The sequence below is a fragment of the Leptonotus elevatus genome, chromosome 20, assembly GCF_054856555.1.
Source record: "Leptonotus elevatus isolate MCC_2025b chromosome 20, RoL_Lele_1.0, whole genome shotgun sequence".
NCBI lineage: Eukaryota > Metazoa > Chordata > Actinopteri > Syngnathiformes > Syngnathidae > Leptonotus > Leptonotus elevatus.
In genome coordinates this window covers 16,983,149-16,990,149 of record NC_141258.1, presented here as the reverse complement: position 1 = coordinate 16,990,149, position 7,001 = coordinate 16,983,149, and the positions used below count along the sequence as shown (strand labels likewise).

Below are 7,001 nucleotides of genomic sequence, written 5' to 3'. Positions count from 1 at the left end.
AGTACCTGCCAAAGCCAGACTCCATTTCCTTGCGTCATCAGTCCTGGGTACTTTTTTTTAGTCTTTTCTTTTGCGTAAGTACCTTCTGTCATCGTTACTCTAGTTGACCTTTTTGCTGTTCTGATTTTGGTTACTTTAGATCTCAGTTGGAGGCTTTGTTTTTGGTATTTTTGTTTTTATCCATTTCTCGTGTGTTATGTGCTTATTTGTTTGTACTTTGTACTACTATTCTTGCTATTTCACCTTTTGGTAGGGATGGCAGAAATCGAACATTGAAACGATCAAATCATTTGAAACGATCAAATCATTTGAAACGATTGATTCACAAAAATAATCGATCTTTTGGAAAGTCTAAAACATTACAATCAAACAGTAAATCAGTGTTGCCAGCTCCCCAGTAAGGAAACTAACTATTGGCTCTCTGTCATCACCTAATTTACACAACCTGCAATCAGGCTATAATTGTAATGGACGCCATAAGAGAGAGAAATAATATGGGAGACAAAAATTTAATAATCCCCACCCCGTCAAAATAAGTATAGAAGTACAAATGAGCTTTTTGTTGCTGATACATGGTTTATTTTTAATTTTGCCTCTCAACATGACTTAAATGCTTTGATGAAACTCCCAGTGCACTCACATTTAATCAAAAACATTCATCATCATTCATCATTTCAACAGGCTACATTTCAAAGGCTTTTTTTTTTGCGACAGGGCATCAAGTTTTGACAGAAAGTATTAGAGAATAAAAAGAATGACCTGCAAAAACATGACACCCGCAGCGGGATTTGAACCTGGGTTACCTGGATAACGGACCTTTTTCTCAGCCCGTTGTGTGGGTGTGTTACCACCAAACCAACCACCTCGTTCAAAACGCTCATGAGGATGTTGACATTTTATCATGTAGGGCGATGAATCAGCAGGGCAATTTTACATACGAAGTATACTTAGGTTGGATTTATTTCAGATTTAAGACATTTTAATATAGTGCAATGGTCGGATTTTATTTATCTTTAGAAAAGGCACTTGCTGGAACAATGTGACGTTTGGAGGCATAATAGAACACGAAAGGCAACTGTCATATGACATCCTGTTTCTGAGACAGATTTAGGAACACGATTCGAATCACAAGTTACGCCTGGGTTCCAGTACGTACCAAAACGCAGTTTCGATTTTGCCATCACTACCTTTTAGTGTTTTTTTTTTTTTGTAAACAAACTGGTTAAACGCTCATTGTGCTTTGTCTGCTTCTTGGAGTCCTTTACTCATTTGTCAATTTGTGGCATGCTCAATGAGTCAAGTATCCCTTTATTAACCAAAAATGTATTCTTAAAAATAAAAAAAGATATTATGAATGATAGGCTTAAAATTCAGAGAACTTCTCATTTTTTTATTCTTGGTAATTACTCTTGGTACCATGGAGTTTGAACATAGTTCGTTCCTGTGAAGTGTTCAAAGTTCGAATTGGTCACCCTACAAAACATTTTTTGTAGTTACAACCGCGCGATAATCTCCTTCCTAATTCCACTGTGGTTCGTAGCACTGTATGTCTTTCTTTTGGGCCCATGGCAAAGTAAATTGTCGTGGAAAAATCAAAAGCACCTCCGGGAGTATTCACGATCTGTCTGGAAATGAGCAGTGCATCGTCTCACCTACCGCAACGTGAGCATTCGGCATTGCTCAGCTTCGCTCGGCTTCACTCGGCTACCCGTTTTCAAGGTACATTCGGCTTAGCTTGCTTTGCTTGGGTATTCGAACTCCGAAAATGAGTTCAAACTCCGAGGCATTTTTTACTCTGATTTTTTGGTTGAAGTTTGGTATGAGTTCCGAGACGTTCAAACTCCGAAGTTCCACTGTATATATTTTTTTATTGGAATACCATGAAGCACAGAGTTGGAACATTCCTTAAACACCGTTGATAGTTTGGCCAACTCTGTTTCAGAGCTACTACGCTGTGATTGGTCAACTGCTGCTCACATAACATATGGACGCCATATCACATATGGACCCTGCTGCTGGGCGGCAACGCCCAACGGCCAGGGAGCGATATTATGATGCATTGGTTCACTGGAGATCCACAGAGGAGGAAATTGTAAAAACAATTGGAAAAAAAAAGTGAAAGTCAAATGAGAGGATTGGAAAGCAAATAACACTTAATTCTTGTGCAAAGTAAAGTAAAATAACACGATTTGAAGTAGGTGGGACTGCACATTGCAGTATTAGACCTTTTATAAAGAGTTATAATTGAAAATAAAAATAGAATTGGTTTTAATTATAAGCCTGTACAAAGTGAATGGACTTAAAATAAAATCATTATCGATTTTAACTCTTGTAAAACGGCCCAAAATCTGGAAATTAGTTATTGTGGGTTTTGTGTTGTAAATAAAAGTTCTAAATATAGTTTATGCACAATTGAAATCCATTGATAAAAATTAAAAAGAAAATATGACATTTGGTTGTCAGTGTGGCACTATGGAAAAAGTTAATACACCGAAATAGTTTATGTTATTTATGTTTAAAAGTAATTTTCTACTGAGAGAACGGCTTAATATGATATCAAAGTGCAATATACGTTTTCGCCAACAGATGGTGCTTAGAAGCTTCGGTATCAGAGAGCAGTGTAGCAGCGGTCGAGGTAGTAGGTGATGAAGCAAGATATTGGCTGTGTCCGAATGTCCACACTTATCCCCTAACCCTTTGTTCAGTGCAGTGCATAAAAGAGCCAAACTGAAACTAAACTACTAGCTCGAAATTATAGTGCCAGTATCGATCCAATCTCGATAATGACTTAGTATAGATAATATTGATATTTGGATCGATCCGCCCACCACTAGAATATATGGCACTGGCCTCAACCACACAGGAATGTCTCTACTTAGACCAGTTGCTAAGCGGTATTGACAATTACAAATACATCCCAACAATTGTGCATGATGACAATCAGGGGACAGTTGTTCTTGCAAAGAATGCTGTCTACAGACAAGAGATGTAAACACGTGGACATAAAATAACATTTTATCAGGTCTACTCTGAATGATGGGAGAGTAACTTTGATAATTGTCCTACTGATTACATGGTTGCTGATATAATATATGACAAAGCCGGTAAATAAGTTGAAACTTAGAAGGGTTGAAGGTATTATTTTTGGAGTTTGAAATGTGTAAAACAGAGGTCCACATTCATTCTATATATTTTTATTTTTTATTACAACAACCTGAGTACAAGTGGGGGTGTTAACTTCTGACTGGCCATGCACAATTTTATTTGATAAACCCTTTTAGCACAATTTTACATTCATAGGTGGTCCAAATTTATGCATAAGAAACCATTGCATCATTGAGTTTCTTATATCCATGAAAAGTTACTTTTCATCATTATCTATTTGTATGTACCCAGATGCTGTGAACCATTACTGTAAACTTAATTATTTATTTACATGACTTGGTACTATCTTTTTTTATTTATTGGTGATTTTATTTTTGTCTAGCTTGTATATATTTTTAATCTCCCTGGCGTGTTTTGTGTTCGAGTTGTCTGTATTGTTTACAATGTTTGTATTGTATTTTTTTAAACATATTTTGTATACTGTTTGTTGTTCGAATACAGTTATTTTTTAAATATATAGACTAGTCTACATTTTGAAACGTGTCAGTCGACAAGAATAATGATCTGTATATATAACTGGTTAGATGATAACACATACACGCCTAGGCAAGTCCTTGAAGCCACAGGGCGGCCATCTTACCCCTCCCATCTGGGTTTGCCGGGGCATGGTGGTCATGGTGGCCACAGTTTTTTTTTAACAAGAGGAGGGTATGTGCTGCTTTGAAGACCCCTTTTCCTTTTATTGCTCAGTTCCTTAGATCCCAATGTTAGCTTTTCCAGAGGCATCTTTTGTTGAATTACAGGTAGGCCTACAATTCTTAAAAAAAACAACGAAAAAACATATAGGCTACAAGTTTCCTCCTGTAAACATCAGCAAGCATATCATTTATACATGTATTTCAGGCAAGTTGTAAAATGTCTGAAGTCTTCTTGTTTATGTTTACCAAATTTAAAACACATAAATCGTCGTCCTAGAAATATTTCTTTAGAGTGGCAATATGGCGGCCTCGCGGCTTTAAAAGTCTTGATCTATCAGATCAGTGAACAATAACTACAATACGTCATGCATGTCGGACCCCGAGCATAGCTACCCGCTCCGTTTGCCGGAGCCGGTCACCCACGCAAAGTTACCGTTCGATCAATACAAAATGTGCAAGAGGTTAGAAAACCAACAATTTTTCTTTCATTCGTTGAAAAATGAAGCTACTGTCAACAACAAAAAATAAGTCCACCCTCGTTGGGGATCGTTTAAATGCACGAAATCTGCCCTCGGCCGTCGGATGCCTGAAATGGATCATGACGAGTCTCCGCCCTTGCTTTACTCCCCTAAATGGGATTTCATTTAAGATTAATTGGGTAAAACCGTTTTTGTGCAATCCTACATCTATCTGGAATTTTATACCTAATTGTGTTTTTTTCTCAAGTTGGAGGTCTTGAGTTTTTACTTTTATGTGACTGCAAGATTGAAAATAATCCCTTATCTTTATCCATCTTGCACAAGCAAATGCTGTTGGCTTGGTCTAGCACAATTTGTCTCCCCATAAATGCTTTATTTGGAATGGCCGTCATATCTTGCAAGAATAGATCTTTATTTTGTCCAAATAGGTTTAGTAATAACATCATTCTGGTTAGCCAATTACTCAATAATTAAGGTTCACTTATGAACTATATATACTATAGCCTTCCTGTTATACCTAAGGAGTTCGCTACGGTTATGGATGCTATTCCATCTGAAATTTTGATTCTTTTGAGAGGGGTGGGAAGAAACGTCTCTTTGCCTAAATTAGACCCCAAGGCAACTTCAATAGGAAACTTTTGTCTAAGTAGTAAATACCTCTGTGATAAAAAAAAAGAAAAGAAAGTAATATACGCTCTTTATTTCAAAAAGATATTTCTACGACTCCGTATGTGGTTTCTTACTGGTCTGATTTTGGAACAAAAAATTGGTCTCTTTCATACAAATATATTTTAACAAATAAAGTAAGGGACATTTCTTTTAAAATTATAGATAGGTATCATCCTGTCAAAAATGATCTTCTTAGGTTCAAGAAAGACATTTGTGTTGATTGTGAAATGTCCCCTGTCTGGTCCACCTGTTCTGGCATTGTCCTGATACCAACAGATTCAGGAAAGATGTGTCTCGTTTTATTTTTGATCATCATATTGACTCTAATTTATGTATTTTCTGGAAAAATCTACTGTTTGGTTTCTGTAATAGTGATAAAGAACAAAAAAAACTAAAACTAAATCTAATTAACTTGATAATTATTTTTGGCAACATTTTATAAACACAAATCCAAAGTTAGTCATTCAAAACCTTTGTTTTTAGTTTTTGAAATGGAAATCAAACAATACATTAATACTGTATTGAGATCTATCAATAAGAAAGCGATGAGAACTTTGGGTTTATGCAAAAAACATTTTATTATGTTTTTATTTAAATATCCCCCTGGCTTCTTTGTTTTTCTGTATTAATAACTTGTTTGTGTAGTAACCACGATTTGTTTGTGTATTCTGTTTAAAATTGTTCAATAAAGTTATATGGGGGGAAAAAGTCTCCGCCCCTGCGCATTAAGAGCGGCCACGCGAGCCTAGGCGGTCTTTTAGCTTTCTGTCGCAGCATTTGAAGGGTGTAATCCTCCAGGACCATCATTACGGTAACGAAACGTCATTTAATTCCTAAATAATCTGTTTGTAAGCATTGTAGGTGATCTGTATTGGATGTTTTCGGTACAACATTTTCTCTGTTTAACATTTAAAGCCTGTAAAACCGCCTAAATGCACACATCAGGAGACGTTTTATGAACTAGGCCGCTGGCTATTTTCCATCTCCTGTTCTTTACAATCGTACAGATTGTCTGGGGAAATTACAGAAACTATTGTCAAAATGATGACGTTTGAAAAATTCGTCATGTCTGCATACGAATTGTGCTTGAAATGACATGCTGACAATTTCAGGGAGTCTAGTCGGTATGTTTGAGGTAATTTATCTTCATTAACTTATAATTGTAAGTAAGTTTTATATACCTGCATGCATAATTTGGAATACATTTTTGATGTACATTTCTTTATATAAATGTCAGATGCCATTAATTTTTCAGTTAGTTAGTTAGTTAGGCAGATATGTGCGTTTGTTGCATGATTCTTCCAATTTTGTAGGTGATAAATCCACTTTTTGTGGTGTTTTGAGCGAATCATCCCAAATCATCACTGGATATTGATCATCTGTGAGTTCTTTTAGACAGCAAGTACAATTTGCCAAATACATTTTTGGGTATTCTGGAGTCTGCCATGCTTAATTTGAATTTCCCCTTTTTTCATTATTTTCTTTTCTTGTGATTTTCAAATGTTTTCCCATTGTGGTGTTGCTCAAGAACGTTTCAAGGTTGATTAGACCTGAGAGTAGGGCTGCCAAGATTAATTTGGATGCAATGTCTGCGACACACATGCACAGTAATGATCATCCAGGTAATCTGCGACGTAGACAAAAGCATTATGGGTATTAGAGTGTCATGGTTAACCTGTGTTGGTAACAGAGTCAGAAACTAAAGGCACATTTCACCCAAAATACTTAATACGATGTAAACCTCCCTTTCATGGCACCCCGTCAGTAATAAAGCAGCATTTAAAAAATATTGTTGTGGCTGATCTGATAGCATTTCTGGCATAGTGATAGTCATGTCTGGAAACTAGCATTAGCACCGTGTGTCTACGTGATGTTCTGTTTGGCACGCTAATGCATAATAAAGTATTTTATGGATTTTGGAGTCTTTAGTCTGCAAACTCGCATTTATTAACTCATTTGCTACCAAAAACGTATAAATATGTTCCATTTTAAACATTACCCTGCTCCCAAAGATGTATTTATGTTTTTTTTATTTTTTTTATGTGTTTTT

The 7,001-nt window shown here is 36.1% G+C and overlaps 1 protein-coding gene across 3 annotated transcripts in view; it reads left to right on the top strand.

The window, feature by feature from the left end:
* The first annotated feature begins 5,657 nt into the window (after positions 1 to 5,657).
* Positions 5,658 to 7,001, top strand: part of LOC147157256 (nucleoside diphosphate kinase A2-like) — a 13,683-nt gene continuing 12,339 nt past the window's right edge. The window contains exons 1-2 of one of the 3 annotated variants that reach the window (XM_086064286.1): positions 5,696 to 5,762; positions 6,265 to 6,332. The gene's annotated coding sequence lies outside the window, so the exon portion shown is untranslated. Of the gene's footprint in view, positions 5,763 to 6,264; positions 6,333 to 7,001 lie in introns of all 3 variants that reach the window. The other 2 variants (XM_086064284.1, XM_086064285.1) reach the window with 2 other exon arrangements.